The following is a 19,674-nucleotide window of genomic DNA, read 5'->3' as shown; positions in this document are numbered from 1 at the left end:
CATACTATCATCTCAAAAATATTGCAAGAATCAGATGCTTTGTTTCCAGTGAAGACTTAGAGAAACTTGTTCATGCTTTTATCAGCAGCAGGGTGGATTACTGTAATGGACTCCTCACTGGCCTTCCCAAAAAGACAGTCAGACACTTGCAGCTCATCCAGAATGCTGCAGCCAGAATTCTGACCAGAAGCAGGAAATCAGAGCACATCACACCTGTCCTCAGGTCTCTACACTGGCTGCCAGTTACATTCAGAATAGATTTTAAAGTATTATTACTGGTCTATAAATCACTAAATGGCCAAGGACCTCAATACATTACAGATATGCTCACTGAATACAAACCTAACAGATCACTCAGATCTTTAGGATCATTTAAACTAGTAGTTCCAAGAGTTCAGTCAAAGCAGGGTGAATCTACCTTCAGCCACTATGCTCCTCACTGCTGGAATCAGCTTCCAGAAATGATCAGATGTGCTCCAACATTAGGCACATTCAAATCAAGACTGAAAACACATCTGTTTAGCTGTGCCTTTACTGAATGAGCACTGTGCTGCGTCCGACAGATCGCACTATTATGTTTTTCGTTTTCTTTTTCATTCTTTTATAACCTATTTTAACTCATTTTAATTTGTTTTTATCTGTTTTTAATAATTTTTATTGTCTGCATTTTATGTCCTAAACTTGTCTTTTTTATTCCTGTTTATGTAAAGCACTTTGAATTGCCACTGTGTATGAAATGTGCTATATAAATAAACTTGCCTTGCCTTGCCTTCTCCCTGCCTTCGCGTGGGTTTCCTTCGGGTGCTCCGGTTTCCCCCACAGTCCAAAGACATGCGGTACAGGTGAATTGGGTAGGCTAAATTGTCCGTAGTGTATGAGTGTGTGTTAATGCTTGTGTGGATGCTTCCCAGGGATAGGTTGCGGCTGGAAAGGCATCCGCTGCGTAAAAACTTGCTAGATAAGTTGGTGGTTCATTCCGCTGTGGCGACCCCGTATTAATAAAGGGACTAAGCCGACAAGAAAATGAATGGACGAATAACAGGGTGAAAATTTGTGGTATCTGAAAATGTTGTAAAAATCAAGCAAAGGCTTTTCATTTTCTGGATTGCTTTTGAAAACACTTTCAGTTGGGTTTAGGGAAGAGGGTGATCAGGTCAATCAGTGCTTTTGCAAACACTATCGGTTGGGTTTAGGAAAGGGGGTTGAGTAATTAGTCAGTCAGTCGACAGCTGCATCTAATGGATTTATGCAAAAACAGCAGGCGTGAATGGCACTTGCAAAAGAAATTTGGAATCTCTAAATGCATACACAGCGGCCTCTGGTGGATTCCCGAAAGCAAAAACTGCAATAAAAACATAGCTCCTGGGACCTATTTCAGGATCTCCAGAAATGTACATAGTGGTACGTATCAAAAATGAACCTGGGTTGGAAATAGCAGACAACTTAATGGCACAGATGACCAATATGGATCAAGCTTTCTAAAAACCTGCATAATAATAATTATTTTCAAACAGTGAAACTAACAGTACTGAATTAACGACCTTGGAGATCCTACCAATTACTGTTGAATCAACAGAGACATAGCAAATACACCAACAACATGCATCAAATTAATTGGAGTTCTACCATCTCTGTCATGATATTTTTCACATTTCCCTTCAAAAGAGATCCTATCTTCATGAACCCCTAGAGTAATTGTATCAAAATTATCCTCAGAAATATATGAAACATAGTCTATTTTTTAAAGGAAGTGTCACCATATTTGGATTATACGCAACAGGAATATAGTCCCATAAACAAAACCCAGAGGAAACGCATTTTCAGGATGAAAGCCGAGTCATGGTTGAAGGCTGCTAAATGTGTTTTTTAGCACAAAAGCATTCAAAGCCACCGTGACTTTTTTCCCCGCATATACACAAGGTCTATATGACTCGATTCAAGCCTGTGTGGCTTTCATGTACAATTGCTTCTTAATTCCTTTGGCAAATATGAAAAGCATGTCTCTGGCTGGGGGTTAATTGGGTTACTTGTTGGGGAAAATGTGATTTGTACACGTGAGGGCAAAGGTCGGGCTCGATGACAGGTCTCAAAACCGGTTTTAGCTCTGTACATTCAAGCACACGTCTGATTTGAATTAAAGCGAGCGGCTTTCAAGAGTGAGTAGAATGAATGGATGTCCTTGATGTAATGTGCAGCACAACAGTAGATGAGCTTTTAAAGTGTGACTTTTTCTTTCTCAGAGTGACCCGCAAAGACTCGAGGCGATCACTGTTTCAGAGTGGCATTATAGAGGAGATTGTTGGGCTTAAATGGTAAACACTACCTCGTATTTAGACTATCAAAGGCTCTTTGTGTGCTTTTATAGTTTGACTGTAGCGTATAGAGTTAAAGTCAAAAGTATTCACCCTCCTTTGAATTTTTTTTTTTTTTTTTTTTTTTTTTTTTTTACAAATTCCTAAATTTCCTAAATTATGTTTAGCAGAGCAATAAATTTTCACAGTATTTCCCATAATATTTTTTCTTCTGGAGAAAGTCTTATTTGTGTTATTTTGGCTAGATTTACAGACCTACCAATGGCCTCATTTAACTCAGTCTAGCCAGCAGGCAGCAGCCAATAACTGTTGACCTTTTAACTTCCTAGCCACCCCATAGCAACCAATTTCAGCACCCTAGCAACTGTCCTACAGACTTCCATTGCAAAAAAAAAAAACTGTCATTGACTTAATCAAGTTAGATCAAACTTTTTAGCTCATAACTCTGCATCACAATGTCCTACAGACTAGAGTTTGGCCTAATTTAAGTCTAGTAAGTAGTCAATCACTGATTACCTTTAAACTTATTAGCCACGCCCTAACAACAACTTTCAACACTCTAGCAAATGTCCCATAGACTGTGACTAGCTGTTTTAACACATGCTAATACTTCTAACATGCTACTGACATGGTAATCTTGCTAGAAATATGCTAATGTCATGGTAGTCATGCCAGCCCATGGTAATTCATGCTAACATGCTAAATTACGTAGAAGCATGCTGATACATGTTAAAATCATATTTAGCAACATGCTAAAATCATGCTAGAAAATTGCTAGCAAAATGCTAATTCGTGTTAAAAACATGTTAACAGCATGCTGGTTCATGTTGGAATCATGCTAACAACATGCTACTTCATGTTAGAAACATGCTAACCTATGATAGAATCATGATAGCAATATGCTAATGTAACCCCGATCGAACCGGCGACCTTCCGCATGGGGGAGTGGGTTGCACCAACAAGGAGGCTAAAGACCATGGCATCAAGCGTTTTGTCGCATAATCGAATTGTACTAATCAATGTTAGAAACATATGCTAAAAATTCTAATAAGCTGCTGACATGATAATCTTGCTAGAAATATGTTAGCAACTTGCTAGTGACATGCTAGTTATACCAACAGTCTAAACCCATGCTAGTTACATGCTATTTCATGCTAACAACATTCATTAATTAATTCATGTTAGAAAAAATATAACAGCAACATGTTAAAATCATGCTAGTTACATGCTAATTCATTCTAGAAACATGCTAATTCATGTTAGAAACATGCTTGAAACATGCTGATTCATGTTAAAATCATGCTACTGTAGCAATATGTCAAAATCATGCTAGTTACATGCTAATTAATGCTCGAAACATGCTAATTTATGGTAGAAACATGTTGATTCATATTAAAATCATGCTAGTAACATGCTAATTAATACTAGAAACATGTTAATTCATGCTAGAAACATGCTAACTCATTTTAAAATTATAATAGCAACATGCTAAAATCATGTTAGTTACATGCTAATTCATTCTAGAAACATGCCGTTTCATGTTAAAATCATGATAGCAATATGTTAAAATTATGCTAGTTACATGCTAATTAATGCTAGAACCATGCTGATTCATCATAGAAACATGCTGATTTATGTTAAAATCACGATAGCAAAATGTTAAAATCATGCTGGTTACATGCTAATTCATGCTAGAAACATGTCCGCAACATGCTAGTACATGTTATAAACATAACAACATGCTAATTCATGTTAGATGACAAGGCTAGAATCATGATAACATTGTGCTAATCAATGTTAGAAACATGCGAATAATTCTAACTTGCTAATATCATGATAATCTTATTAGATTATCATGAATTCATGCTAGAAACATGCTGATCCACATTAAAATCATGATAGCAACAATACTAAAATCATGCTAGTTACATGCTGATTCATGCTAACAACATGCTAATTCATGCTAGAAACATGCTGATCCACATTAAAATTATGATAGCAACAATACTAAAATCATGCTAGTTACATGCTGATTCATGCTAACAACATGCTAGAAACATGCTGATTCATGTTAAAATCATGATAGCAATATGTCAAAATTATGCTAGTTACATGCTAATTAATGCTTGAAACATGCTAATTCATGCTAGAAACATGCTGATTCATGTTAAAACCATGCTAACTACATGCTAATTCATGCGGAACAAAATATACAAATAGCTAATAATTCAGGAGGGCTAAAATTCTGACTTCAACTGTATGTGTATGTTAATATAAAAGGGATTCAGTTTTGATTTATCGAGTTGGTGGCTTTTGAAGTGACTGGGCCATTTTCCCCTTTGGATTGAAGAAATATTTTTACTTTTTAAAAGCTTCCTGCTGAACATATAAGCCCATTAAAGCCATGAATTCCCAAGCATCGCCAACCTTAAAATATCATTATACAACTCTGCCCGAGCACTTCAACTCTTGGTGACTTGGTTGACGTCAAAGCGTATTGTAGCACTATAAAACAATTCAACTGTACTCTAACATCATCAGACATTAATCACAGGAGGGTTTTCTCTAGCATTGTTGGACGTGTTTTTTTTTCTGAAGTAGATGCTGAAAGGGGAACAGAGGGTCATCAATGTTGATGATGATACTGTAAGAACTACTTCTCCTATTTTATGGATTGGAGTCAGGAATGTTAGCAGGTTCAAACGAATGGCAGAACAGCTATGCTTCTCTCTGAGGCGTTTCATTTTAGCCAGACCTCTAAGGCAACATCGCAGACATGCTTTGTGATAAAGACAAAGCTTTTTTTGGGTGAGCCATCCAATACACATTTACAGTTAGATAACCTGCGATTTGCTGATTTTTCAAAAGTCTGCTTAGTCCAATTTAAAGTAAAATTAGACAATAATGGTTTAAGCAGATTAGCAGCCATAAAAAGGTGGACGTCAGATATTTTAAAACTGTAATATTACATATTACAAGTTCATACTGTCATGATCTTCTTCAAGTCTCTCAAAATGGCTGGTTGTTCAAGAAAAATAAATCTGTGAGACAACAGGTTTTAGCTGCTTGATATTTTGATAGAAACCTTCATTCATTCATTTTCTTTTGGATTAGTCCCTTTATTCATCTTGGGTCACCACAGCGTAATGAACCACCAACTTGTCCAGCATGTGTTTTATGCAGAGGATGCCCTTCCAGCTGCAACTTAACACTGAAAAACACCCATACACTCTTGCATTCACACACATACACTACAGACAATTTAGTTTATTCAATTCACCTATAGCACATGCCTTTGGACAGTAGGGGAAACCGGAGCACCCAGAGGAAACCCACAACAACACGGGGAGAACATGCAAACTACATGTAGCCCTTATTAAAAAAGAGCTTACCTAAACCCACTTGCACCTAAAAGCAGAGCATAATATATTTTTTTACATAGAAATATACAGAGGTTATAATTATATTTTTCATATTATGGTAATCTAATAGACAGATAATATTAACAGACCACTATTCTGTTATGAAAGTGTATTTTTAGTATGCATACTATTATAGGACTTATATGGTATGTTTCCCTTTAAGTAACTCGTTCGCTACATTTCAGTGTTTGGTTGATTTGCACTTGGGTGAAAATGTGCTTTTTGCTATCAAGTTTGTGTGTTAATACCTGATTGGGTCTATACCAATTAGTCCCCGCCTCTCTTATAGGTGAATAAACTATTATTGGTTTATTGGGAGAGCTGAGGAGAAGATAGAGAAAACGAGACCGCAGAGGCTTGTCTCTGAGAGAAACTTGAGTGTTATAACTTCAAATCGTGAGTTATATACAGTTTATATTGATTTAAAGTGTTCTAAAGCTGTTTAAGAACCTTAGTGTATGCATATAGTGTTATAATTGCGAGTATATGGAGACCGTTTGCGAGCTGAAGACATTGACGCTCGTGTGAGATCATATCCTCGTGTTTTAGCTGTCTGCTACACTAGACTGACGCAGTGTTTTAGCGAGTGAACTGTTAAGAGAGTGAAGCTCGTTCAGGAGGACAGATTCATCGCATCGGCGGGAGTGTTCATGCTGTGTGCTGACGCTGCATCGGACTGACGGTTCGCGGTGGGGAACATCGATCGCGGGACAGACGGCATCGCGCGGAACGGACGGACATCGATCGCGGGACGGACGACGATCGTGACGGCTGCAGGAAAGCCAGGTACAGTTGCAGTGTTTTCTTTTTGCTCTTTTAAGAGTGAAGAGGCCATTTTGCAGTTTCAAAGGCCACTACGCACCCGAGCAACATAACAGGCCTGCATCGAGGGTGGGTGAGACTGTATATGTGTGTGTGTGTGTGAGAGTGGGCCCACTTTCAATATTTCAGTGTTGCAAAAGTGTTCATTGCTGTTAACGTTTACAAAAAAGAGTGAAAAAGGTGTTATTTTTACATTTATATTTAGAGAATATTTGCTTTGAGATTCTATAATCTGAGATACGAATGCACTAAATAATTGTGAGTAATCTAAATCATTCAAGGGTGAATATAGTTTTAGTAAGGGAGCGTCTAAAAAGTGCATCAAGTCACAAAAGTGTAAAATGCTTATTGCTTAAGTGATTGGGGTCCAGTTGTTGGATACTCATACTGTGTGTTTATTGAAGGTTAATAACCGTTTCTCTTTGCAATTAGTGTTTTATCTATTGTGTATTGATATAAGGTTGTATTAATAATTCATATCTTATTATAAATAGTATTATAATTATATTTATACCTAAAATATCACCTTTATAAATAACAAATACCTCTATACTCATCTTTATTTTATTTTGTTTATTAATAAATTTCTATTTGTTTATAACTTAATTTGTTTTGCTTACTTATTCATTGAAGATCTCTAATAGTGGTATCTGATTAGGGGGAGTGAAATATTAGTCGAGAGGCTAAACTGTAGGAATCCGGTGCTCCACCCTATAGAGCTTAGGTCAGGACAAAGCCTAAGAGGGCAGGGGGCGCTACACAAATTGGGGGCTCGTCCGGGATACACTCTCACCTTTTCCTGATACACTAAGAAGAGTAAATTAAACACCTTAATACACGTTAAGAACACTGAAGAGGAAAAACTGACACCATCCTGTAACTAACTGATTATTATTGAGAAATGTCTTTCAGAAGTGACCCACAACTGCAGAGTGAACTTCTTGAGTGGTGCAGAGAAGCAGTAATCGACCCAGCTCATGCGTTGTTGCTGACAGGAGTACCACAAAACACTGAGACTGCTTGCATTGAAAAAGTGGCCGAGAGTGTGAAGCTCTTTGGACGAGTACGGGTTCGAGACTCAAAAGGTGGAGCCACTCCGACAACTCTGTTAGTGCTGTGTGAATGCAGAGAAGTTGTAGATCCCACTAATTGCCCTGAGGAATTGCATCCTACAGATGGTGAGGAAGCCTGGATGATTATCTTAGCTACGGAAAGAGAATCAGCTCATGTTGCTCCAGCAGAGTTTGCTGACAAGCTCTCCAAGTTTCTGAAGGATGAAGGCAAGTCTATGACTGATGTACATGCTCTATTTTCTCCACAGAGTGCAAATCCCAGTTCACCTGAGTCAATAATTCGTGCAGTGGGTGAAATTCTTGAAAAAACAGTAAGACCATCGAGTGATGGAAGTGCCTACCGTCGTTTACGTACTTTCTCTGGTATTGTTCCAACCCCTGTAGGAGAAGAAACAATGGATCACTGGATTGAACAAGCTAAGTTGATGATATCTGAATGTGAGTGCTCTGAAAAGGAGAAACGGAGAAGAATTGTGGAAAGTTTAAAGGGACCAGCCCTGGAAATCATTAAAGCTGTCCGTATGTCATGTCCTGATGCTGAAGCGGTGAAATATGTGGAAGCTCTGGAAAGTACTTTTGGATCTTCTGAGTCTGGAGAAGACTTATACTTTGCTTTTCGGCTTCTTAGACAGTGTCCTGGTGAGTCACTTTCTGCTTTTCTGAGAAGAATGGAGAAATCACTGACTAAAGTCATCCAAAAAGGGGGACTGACTTCTGCGAATGCTGATAAGGCTAGAGTAGAGCAATTGATTCGAGGAGCTGTTGAATCTGACATGATGCTGTTGCAGTTGCGATTAAGGGAGCGGAAAGAAAATCCACCAACTTTCCTGAGTCTGTTAAATGAGGTTCGTGAGGCTGAGGAGATAGAAGCCACTCGACGCAAGATAACTGCTAATGCAAAGCCCATACACTTGCAGGAAGAAAGCATTTGTCCCACTGTTGTACATGAACTTAAAGCAGAAATTCAAGAATTGAGGGCTCAGATAAAAACTGATCGTTCAAATATTGCTTCATCCATGATGATCGAGAACAGAGTGAAATCACGCCAATTAAGCCCCACAGACTCAAAGGAAGTAGTCAAAGAGACTGAGGTTCAGGTGTTGAAAAAACAAGTACAGCAGTTACAACAACAGTTAGCTATAATGAGTGTTGGTCAAAGTAATTCAACAAGCCATGCCCAGTTACCACAAACCCCTGTTTCAAGTTCATCGCGACACCAGCTTTCAAAACCCAAAGCTGACTACTTTTGTTACCGATGTGGTGAAGAGGGACACATCTCAACTAAATGTAAAGCCCCTGAAAATGCCACTCTTGTTATCAACAAGCTAGTACATTCCTTAAAAAGGGCTAAAGGAACAAAGAGTGATCCGAACAGCCATGCTGAAGATAGAGCTTGTTTTTCAAAAAAGAGCCAGATACACAGCTGTGAGCCAAAGGGTCTTCCCAAGGGTTTAGTTGGACCAGCGTCTACCATTGTAGTGAAGGTAGGAGGACATCCATGCTATGCTCTTTGGGATAGCGGGTCTCAAGTCACTATTGTTTTCGACTCCTGGTATTCTGAACATCTGTCAAAGGTGCCCATACTTCCTCTTTCTGGCCTATCCATCTGGGGCCTAAGTTCATCCAATTATCCCTATAAAGGATACATTGTAGTTGATGTCACATTCCCTGTTGCTCTTACTGGTGCAGAAGAAACAGTCACTATCCTTGCTTTAGTCTGTCCAGACCCTAAAGGACCACAGCAGTTTCCATTAATCATCGGAACCAATGCTAGCTTCTTCCAGCGAATGACAAATGGTGAAGGTACTAATATCACACGCAGTGCCCACTCACTCAGAATTCAAACACACCTGGACACCACATCTTTTGCTGTCGACCAACCTGAGGGCCAAGTGAGATGGAAAGGCCCAGGTATGCTTAATGTCCCATCACAAGGTGAGCAATATGCTTCATGCAAAATTGAGTCTGACAAACCTTTGAGAAGAGACATCTTTCTCATTGAAACCTCTCCTGTTGATTCCCTTCCTGCTGGACTGCTTGTTTCCCCTGTCGTTCTTTCTTCATCAGCAGTAGATGTAAACAATTTCAGGATCTTGATTCAAAATGAGACCAGCAAAGAACTCTCAGTTCCTCCAGGGACTGTAGTTGCTCAAATATTCCCTACAGATACAGTCACTGTTGCTCATGGAGTTACAGAGTCTAACGATCAGATTAATCCTGACGTGTTTAACTTTGGTGATTCGAACATACCTACAGCTTGGGAGAAAAGATTACGCTTGAAGCTGGCTGAGCGAAAGAATGTGTTTTCGACACAGGAATGGGATGTTGGCTTGGCTAAAGGAGTCACCCATCAAATTAGACTGCATGATCCTCACCCATTCAGAGAGCGTTCAAGGCGCATTGCCCCAGCCGATATCGATGATGTCAGAAGGCATCTGAAAGATCTTCTAGCTGCTGGTATCATTGAGGAGTCCAGAAGCCCATATGCATCGCCTATAGTAATAGTGCGAAAAAAGAGTGGTGCTGTGAGAATGTGCATTGATTACCGGACTCTAAACAATCGCACTACACCCGATCAATATGTCACCCCTCGCATTGATGACGCATTAGACTGCCTAGCGGGAAGCAAATGGTTTTCAGTTTTGGATTTGCGAAGCGGCTATTACCAAATTGCGATGTCTGAGGAAGACAAAGAAAAAACTGCATTTATTTGCCCACTGGGGTTCTACCAGTTTCAACGTATGCCACAAGGAATCACTGGGGCCCCAGCGACGTTTCAAAGATTAATGGAGAAAGTGGTTGGAGATATGCATCTATTACAAGTGATTGTCTATCTGGATGACCTCATTGTCTTTGGAAGCACACTGGAAGAGCATGAGGAGCGATTGATGAAAGTCCTCGACCGACTGGAGGAATGGGGGCTGAAAGTGTCTATCGACAAGTGCCAGTTCTGTCAGCCAAAAGTCAAGTATGTGGGACACATTGTTTCTGCTGCAGGAATAGCTCCAGACCCCGAGAAAGTTGCTGCGGTGACTCAGTGGAAAGAGCCTACTGACCTGAAATCTTTAAGATCTTTCCTTGGATTTTGTGGATTTTATCGTCGTTTCGTTAAGAATTACTCCTCCATTGTAAGACCTCTGACAGAGTTAACGAAAGGTTACCCACCTGCAAAAGGAAAGTGTAAGGTGGAAGGAAAGAAGTACTTCAAGGAGACTGATCAATTTGGTGAGCGTTGGGACAACGCCTGTAAACAAGCTTTTCAAGAGATAATCAAGTGTATAACTCAGGCACCTGTACTTGCCTTTGCTGATCCATCCCTACCATACGTACTCCACATTGATGCAAGTCTGAGCGGCATTGGTGCTGTGCTGAATCAAGAACACTCTGATGGACTTCGACCTGTTGCTTTTGCTAGCAGAAAGTTGAGTGCTTCAGAACAGAGATATCACATACACCAGCTAGAGTTCCTTGCATTAAAGTGGGCTGTTGTAGACAAGTTTCACGATTACCTGTACGGAGTTCCATTTGTCGTGAGAACTGATAACAATCCTCTAACTTACGTACTGACAAGTGCAAAGTTGAATGCAACTGGTCATAGATGGCTAGCAGCCTTGGCAACATATAACTTCAGCCTGCAGTATAAGCCAGGCAAACGCAACATTGATGCTGACGTGCTTTCCCGTTATCCTGCGGAACCTGCCACTTCCTTCTCTTGGACTGAAATTCCACAGTCTGGAGTAAAAGCTATTTGTCAGTTGTCCAACTTGTCTTGGAGTGATGAAAAGTCCAGACTGATAGACCAGTTAGGTGTTTCACCTGGTAGCATCCCCGCTGTTTACTCTTGTCCTGCGTTGCTTGATGTTTGTCATCTAGAGCAGTTGACTCATGCTGACCTAAAATTGTCACAAGAACAGGATCCTGTTATTGGCAAAGTAAAACAAGACGTTGCACGAAACAAGCCACTCACCCCTATAAAAGGTTCTGATCCTACTCTCACTCTCCTGCAACGCCAAGGTCCCAAACTTGTCATTCGAAATAATCTGTTGTACAGAGTCACCAAAAACCAAAGTGGAAAAGAAAAAGTTCAACTAGTGTTGCCAGAGAAATACCATTTAACAGTGCTGCGGTCTCTGCATGATGATTCTGGTCACCTAGGAGTAGAGAAGACCACAGAGTTACTGAGGGATCGGTTTTACTGGCCACGTATGACCAGTGACATTGAGCAATACATCAAAAATTGTGGTCGTTGTATTACACGCAAGACCTTACCTCAAAAGTCTGCCCCATTAAGCCACATTACCAGCAGTGGTCCACTAGACTTGGTTTGTATCGACTTCTTGTCCCTTGAGCCTGATAGTAAGGGTATTGCTAATGTGCTAGTAATAACTGACCACTTCACCCGCTATGCACAAGCATTTCCTACTAAAGACCAGCGAGCTGTGACAGTTGCCAAAGTGTTGGTAGAAAAGTTTTTCGTTCATTACGGGTTGCCCTCACGCATTCATTCCGATCAAGGAAGAGACTTTGAAAGCCGGTTGATACAGGAACTTCTGGGAATGTTGGGGATCCGCAAATCACGGACAACACCTTACCACCCACAAGGTGACCCACAGCCAGAACGCTTTAACCGTACCCTTCTGTCAATGCTAGGTACTCTGGAGCCAGCCCAAAAAAGTAAGTGGAGTCAACACATCACTCAGCTTGTACACGCTTATAATTGTACAAAAAACGAGGCTACAGGCTACTCCCCTTATCAGTTGCTTTTTGGAAGAGAGGCTCGTCTGCCCATAGACATATGTTTTGGCATTTCCCCTGCTGGTGAGAAAGGAGTGACTCATCTGCAATACGTTGAGAAAATGAAAGCTGAACTGCAACAAGCATATCAGCTGGCTGCTGAGACTTCGTTGAAGGCTCATCAAAGAAACAAGAAGCTCTATGACACAAGAGTGAAACCTCAACTGTTGACTGTAGGAGACAGAGTGCTCATTCGAAATCTTGCTGTAAAAGGAAAGAACAAACTCCAGGACAGATGGAATTCCTTACCATATGTGGTTGTGGAGAAGTTTAAGGACTTACCGGTCTATAAACTGAGGCCTGAGCGTGGAATGGGAGCAATAAGGACAATGCATCGAGACCACTTGTTACCTGTTGGAGAGAATGTGAGATTCAGTGAGGCGAATGACTCGAATCCCTCAACACAGCCACCTGTAACAAGAGCACAATCAGGAAAAAGAGTACAAAAGGAAAAGAAAGTTGAAAATGTTGAACAAGTAAGAGGTGAAACCCATGAGACATCTGAGAGTGAGGATGACGACCTTTGTTATTACTACCCAAAGTTAATTCCTGCTCTGAGAACTCTGCCAACACCTCAAATTACTTTGGAACCTGAAATTATACCTGCTGAATATGGTCCAGAACTGAATTCAGAGTGTGAAGCGAGAAATGATACAGTGGAGGAGGAGGCGAGAGAGGTTCTCAATCAGCCTGCTGAAGCTGTGGATGATCAAGGTGTAGGAGACAATGACCACAGAAATGTTCCCAAACCGGGGTCTGAACCTGCTGTGTGTCGTAAGTCTACAAGAGAAGTGAAACCAGTGATAAAACTGAGTTATGATGATTTGGGCCGACCCACTGATAAACCATTAACCATGGTTCACCGAGGGATGGTAGTACACATTGAAGATTTGTCAAAGACCCGAAAGAGCTGCAACACAGTTTGGTGTCACCCCATGGCTCAGTGTTCCCAGTGTGTCCCCACAGCCCCTGGCCCTATTGTCAGAACAGTGATTCAATTTTAAATGTCTCATGAGGGCATGAGAAGTTTAGAAGGGGGAGGATGTAGCCCTTATTAAAAAAGAGCTTACTTAAACCCACTTGCACCTAAAAGCAGAGCATAATATATTTTTTTACATAGAAATATACAGAGGTTATAATTATATTTTTCATATTATGGTAATCTAATAGACAGATAATATTAACAGACCACTATTCTGTTATGAAAGTGTATTTTTAGTATGCATACTATTATAGGACTTATATGGTATGTTTCCCTTTAAGTAACTCGTTCGCTACATTTCAGTGTTTGGTTGATTTGCACTTGGGTGAAAATGTGCTTTTTGCTATCAAGTTTGTGTGTTAATACCTGATTGGGTCTATACCAATTAGTCCCCGCCTCTCTTATAGGTGAATAAACTATTATTGGTTTATTGGGAGAGCTGAGGAGAAGATCGAGAAAACGAGACCGCAGAGGCTTGTCTCTGAGAGAAACTTGAGTGTTATAACTTCAAATCGTGAGTTATATACAGTTTATATTGATTTAAAGTGTTCTAAAGCTGTTTAAGAACCTTAGTGTATGCATATAGTGTTATAATTGCGAGTATATGGAGACCGTTTGCGAGCTGAAGACATTGACGCTCGTGTGAGATCATATCCTCGTGTTTTAGCTGTCTGCTACACTAGACTGACGCAGTGTTTTAGCGAGTGAACTGTTAAGAGAGTGAAGCTCGTTCAGGAGGACAGATTCATCGCATCGGCGGGAGTGTTCATGCTGTGTGCTGACGCTGCATCGGACTGACGGTTCGCGGTGGGGAACATCGATCGCGGGACAGACGGCATCGCGCGGAACGGACGGACATCGATCGCGGGACGGACGACGATCGTGACGGCTGCAGGAAAGCCAGGTACAGTTGCAGTGTTTTCTTTTTGCTCTTTTAAGAGTGAAGAGGCCATTTTGCAGTTTCAAAGGCCACTACGCACCCGAGCAACATAACAGGCCTGCATCGAGGGTGGGTGAGACTGTATATGTGTGTGTGTGTGTGAGAGTGGGCCCACTTTCAATATTTCAGTGTTGCAAAAGTGTTCATTGCTGTTAACGTTTACAAAAAAGAGTGAAAAAGGTGTTATTTTTACATTTATATTTAGAGAATATTTGCTTTGAGATTCTATAATCTGAGATACGAATGCACTAAATAATTGTGAGTAATCTAAATCATTCAAGGGTGAATATAGTTTTAGTAAGGGAGCGTCTAAAAAGTGCATCAAGTCACAAAAGTGTAAAATGCTTATTGCTTAAGTGATTGGGGTCCAGTTGTTGGATACTCATACTGTGTGTTTATTGAAGGTTAATAACCGTTTCTCTTTGCAATTAGTGTTTTATCTATTGTGTATTGATATAAGGTTGTATTAATAATTCATATCTTATTATAAATAGTATTATAATTATATTTATACCTAAAATATCACCTTTATAAATAACAAATACCTCTATACTCATCTTTATTTTATTTTGTTTATTAATAAATTTCTATTTGTTTATAACTTAATTTGTTTTGCTTACTTATTCATTGAAGATCTCTAATAGTGGTATCTGATTAGGGGGAGTGAAATATTAGTCGAGAGGCTAAACTGTAGGAATCCGGTGCTCCACCCTATAGAGCTTAGGTCAGGACAAAGCCTAAGAGGGCAGGGGGCGCTACATACACACAGAAATGCCAACTGACCCAGTTGGGACAGCGACCTTCTTGCTGTGAGGTGATAGTGCTAAACACCTAGCTATTGTGTCGCCTAGTATATTGTTAAATGTTTTTTAAAAAATGTAATACTTTATTTAAATAGTAATAGAAATTTAATTATTTTGTGTGCAAACTGCTGTCCTACATTAAAAAAATAATAATTCAAAATTCAGAGATTAGATGTTTACTAAAACCATTCTACTATCATTTGAAACCTACAATAATATTTTAAATACTTATATGTTTTAGATCTATTTATTGGGTAACTTAAATTGAAATGTGGCTGTCCCAAACACTGACCCTTAAAATCAAAACAGCCTCATTATGGATTTGTACCCCAGTCTACATTATGGAGAGCAGAATATTTACCCAGAGGTACGTCTGGCTTCCTTTCATCTCTAAAATAAACGCTATTGTCACATCCCTGGCTCGTTCCTGCTGCTCCATTTACCATTCTCTCTCACCATCACATTCCCTGGGCACCAATGATAGCTACCATCCTCTCATCACGCCCGAGCACATTCACCTGAGTACTAACAGGACACACCTGCACCAGCAATCACCAGATCCCCATATAACCCCAGCGATTCCAGTCAGTCAGTGGCTGGAAGAGATGTCAGATGGTTTACTTTACCTTCTCCAGGACTCGTCTTCTTCCGTGGATGTTTCCCCTTTCCAGGCAATGTGTCTCCTGTGGACGTTTCTCCCAAACCTGTGGATGAACAAGCTATGATTAAGGGAAATGACTTTATGCTCGATGCTTGACTGAAGCTCCTTGTTTACATCTTAAACATCATTCCATCTGCTCATCTGCAAAGACTATCACTTACCTGCTTTCGATATTCTACAGAACAAACTATCATTATACAATAACTTGCCTAATTTCCCCAAGCTGCCTAGTTAACCTAATTAACCTAGTTAAGCCTTTAAATGTCACTTTAAGCTGTATAGAAGTGTCTTAAAAATATATATAGTCAAACATTATTTACTGTCATCATGGCAAAGATAAAAGAAATCAGTTTTTAGAAATAAGTTATTAAAACTATTATGTTTAGAAATGTGTTGAAAAAAATCTCTCCGTTAAACAGAAATTGGGGAAAAAATAAACAGGGAGGCTAATAATTCAGGGGGGCTAATAATTATAACTTCAACTGTATATAAAATAACAGTATTTAATCACAAATTTCCACAATACCATTAAACTACTAAAATGTTATAAAACATACTTTTATAATTAGGTTGGTATTTGAACCGTAGCTTCATCATATACGAACACAAATTTATAACACATGATTCTATTCTATTCTATTCTATTCTATTCTATTCTATTCTATTCTATTGTATGGAGAGCACAGTTGTATTGGCTAAGTGACTCTATTTCTATTGCTTTCCAGTATTTTTTCTTGCCAAGTGCCCTAAAATTAGTTGACAAAATATTTATAACGGTAGGTCTGACCTCTGCTTATATACATATATATAAGCACATGAATGCCCAACTCCAAGGTCCTCTCAGTGTCGCCACATTAATCTACTGTTAAAATACTTCAGCATATGCATGAGAGTCTTCAGCGAGGGAAGTAAAAGGCTTTTAGCTTATTCCTAAAGCATCAGCCTTGGGAAAGAGGGATTTGCTAATTGAACAGAAGGCTAATACACACACATTTTTCTGTAATGGTGAAGTTTTAGTGGTGAAGTTTTAGCGAGACGCTTTGCAGAATCTGAATGGCGGATGGTCCCCTTTTAAAACAAATTTACTAATCAAATACAGAGATAAGAAATGAACATTAGACAGTTATTTTGTTTATAATGTTAGAGTCTGTGTGCTGTTGACTTGATTATTAAAGAGAATCCCCCATTACTTTACATTAACCATATAATATCTCGTTTCATGCATTCAGGTCAATGTGTGACCATCCAGTATCTTTACAGCATACTGTATCCACTGCCACATAACAATGCAGTGTCACACCACAAGTCAGCGCCTGGGCCAAAATCAATATATTGATTCATTTATCCACAGCTAACTCTAAAACACAGTCTTCAGAAGTTATGTGGAGCTGTTTTTATGCTGTAAACTAAAATAACAGGGTTTATTGTATTCCTTTTATTCCTGTATGAACAGAGAACATTTGTCTTCATACAGTATATGTGCTGTACTGTTCACAATACCATTACACTCAACTACTGCATTTAAAAACCAACACAAATACATATTTAATGGCCATCTTCTGAAATACTGTTTGGATACATGAGCCACAATTAAAAAGTACAATGCATTTGGATTATGTATATAAAATAATAAACTATTTATGGAGCCACAGATTCATTCATTCATTTTTCTTTGGCTTAGTCTCTTATTAATTAGGGGTCGCCACAGTGGAATGAACCACCAACTATTCCAGCATATTTATGCAGCAGATGCCCTTCCAGCCGCAAGCCAGTACTGGCAAAGGCAACTTGTGCCAACACAGGGAGAACATGCAAACTCTTCACATAAATGCCAACTGGCCCAGCCAATAAATACGCTTTTTACCCTGTCAAAGTCCCCCTCAGTTCAGTTATCTGTTTAATGCTAGTTAGTCATTGCCAAACAACCCCTAACACCACCCCCTCAAACCAGCGCAGCACACACTGCAAGTATAATCGGCGCATATAGTTTATTATTGCTTGACATTGCGGCCCACCATTATCAATGTAAAATGCATTCAAACAAACATCTGTACATATGAAAAATGACGGAGGAAATCTGAACAATCTCAAAATAATCTTAAAATCATAAAGCAGTCAGGTGAAAAGTTTTGCAAACACAAGCAAAAAAGCAGGCTTCTTCCCTTATGGGTTATTTTCTTCATAAATAAAAACAAAACATTTCACTGTTGCCTCTGTAGACCACACATGTCAAACTCTATAATTAAACACACCTGATCTAAATGAGTCTTTTAGGCTTGTTGAAACCTTCAGGTAAAGCTGCAGTCACAGTAGAGTTTGTGTGTGTGAAGTTCTGTCGTACAGCTCTGCAAAAAGGGGCGGGATTGAACAGATGATTAGACATTTTAAAAAGCGAGTGATTGGACTATGTTTTACATTTCTGTCCAGAGAGGTCATGTTTTCATCCTCGATTGATCTCACGCAGTCAAGTGAGGCAATTTCGCAGCTCAGAGTTCACAAGAACTTTGCAACACAGTGAACTGCTGAGAAACTTAACGTGCGAACTTGCGTTTCTGTTCTGATGCATTTGCGTGTGTATGAATGCAAGTCTATGTGGAGAAAAGTGCAGTGTGACCGTAGCTGAAAGCATACACGTGGCTGTGGAAAACCGGAAGCGCAAGCTTGTGTGACAAGTTTCACTGCGTTCTTAAGTTCAAGCTTGGTGAAGTTTGACTTGCAAAATTGCATCAAGTGATTGCGTGAGACCAATAGAAAATCTAAATGTGACCTCTCTGAAGTCTGCAGCCCTCCAGGAACTTTTTGATATCACTGTTGTAAACTATTGATGACATTTCATATATTCTCAGAATAATTTCTTCAAGGAATTTTTATTATTATCATTGTCACCGTCAGGTGAAACATTTTTTGCAAGCAGAAGCGAGTTTTTTGCAGACTCCACCTGGGATATTCCCTTCATATTTAAAATAATTAATTTCGCTGTTGTGTCTTCTGAAGCTGGGATTCTGTGTATAGACACATTTGAGCCTACATCCAAACACAGCCTGCCAGGATCAAAAAGAAAGGCACCATTGTTGGACACTTTGCTATCTCTTTACAAAAAGAGGTGGGAGGTGGGCGAAGTCTATAGTTTGTTTAGACAGGTACCGTACAAGATACAATCAGGTAAACTTTGGTATATAAATACACTGCCTGACAAAAGTCTTGTCATCGATCCTAGTTGTAAGAGCAACAAATAATAACTCGATTTCTAGTTTAATTTCTAGATTTCTAGTCCCAATCATCACAAATACAGAAGACCTATTGGAACCCACATGGACCCAGGATTCTCATAGAAATCAGTCAAGTTTGGTGAAGGAAAAATCATGGTTTGGGGTTACATTCAGTATGGAAGTGTGTCAGAGATCTGCAGAGTAGATGGCAACATCATTAGCCTGAGGCATTAAGACATTTGTGCTGCCCATTACATTACAAACCACAGGAGAGGGCAACTTCTTCAGCAGGATAAAACTCCTTCTCATACTTTAGCCTCCACATGAAAGCAAAGAAGGTCAAGGTGCTCCAGGATTGGCCAGCCCAGTCACCAGAGATGAACATTATTGAGCTTGTCTGGGGTAAGATGAAGAAAGAGGCATTGAAGATGAATCCAAAGAATCTTAATGAATCCGGGAGTTCTGCAAGAAAACTTTCTTTGCCATTCCAGATGAATTTATCAATAAGTGATTTGAGTCATTGCAGAGATGTATGGATGCAGTCCTCTAAGCTCATGGGAGTCATCCACAATATTCATTCTTTTTCCACTGCACCATGACTTTATATTCTATACTGTACTGTATTAAAAATCAAGACTTGATCATATTTTATTTTG

General features: G+C 39.5%; 1 long non-coding RNA gene across 1 annotated transcript in view; it reads right to left on the bottom strand.

Annotated features, from left to right (window-relative positions):
- Positions 1–2,460: 2,460 nt before the first annotated feature.
- The window catches only part of LOC137495558 (uncharacterized), a 320,840-nt gene continuing 303,626 nt past the window's right edge, over positions 2,461–19,674 (bottom strand). The window contains exons 4-5 of the long non-coding RNA XR_012406725.1: positions 15,105–15,852; positions 2,461–5,672 (exon numbers count right to left, since the gene is read on the bottom strand). This is a non-coding gene — a long non-coding RNA (uncharacterized lncRNA). The remainder of the gene's footprint in view (positions 5,673–15,104; positions 15,853–19,674) is intronic.

The sequence above is a fragment of the Danio rerio genome, chromosome 5, assembly GCF_049306965.1.
Source record: "Danio rerio strain Tuebingen ecotype United States chromosome 5, GRCz12tu, whole genome shotgun sequence".
Lineage (NCBI taxonomy): Eukaryota > Metazoa > Chordata > Actinopteri > Cypriniformes > Danionidae > Danio > Danio rerio.
Note: the sequence above shows the minus strand (reverse complement) of the source record. Positions and strands in the feature narration are given on the sequence as shown.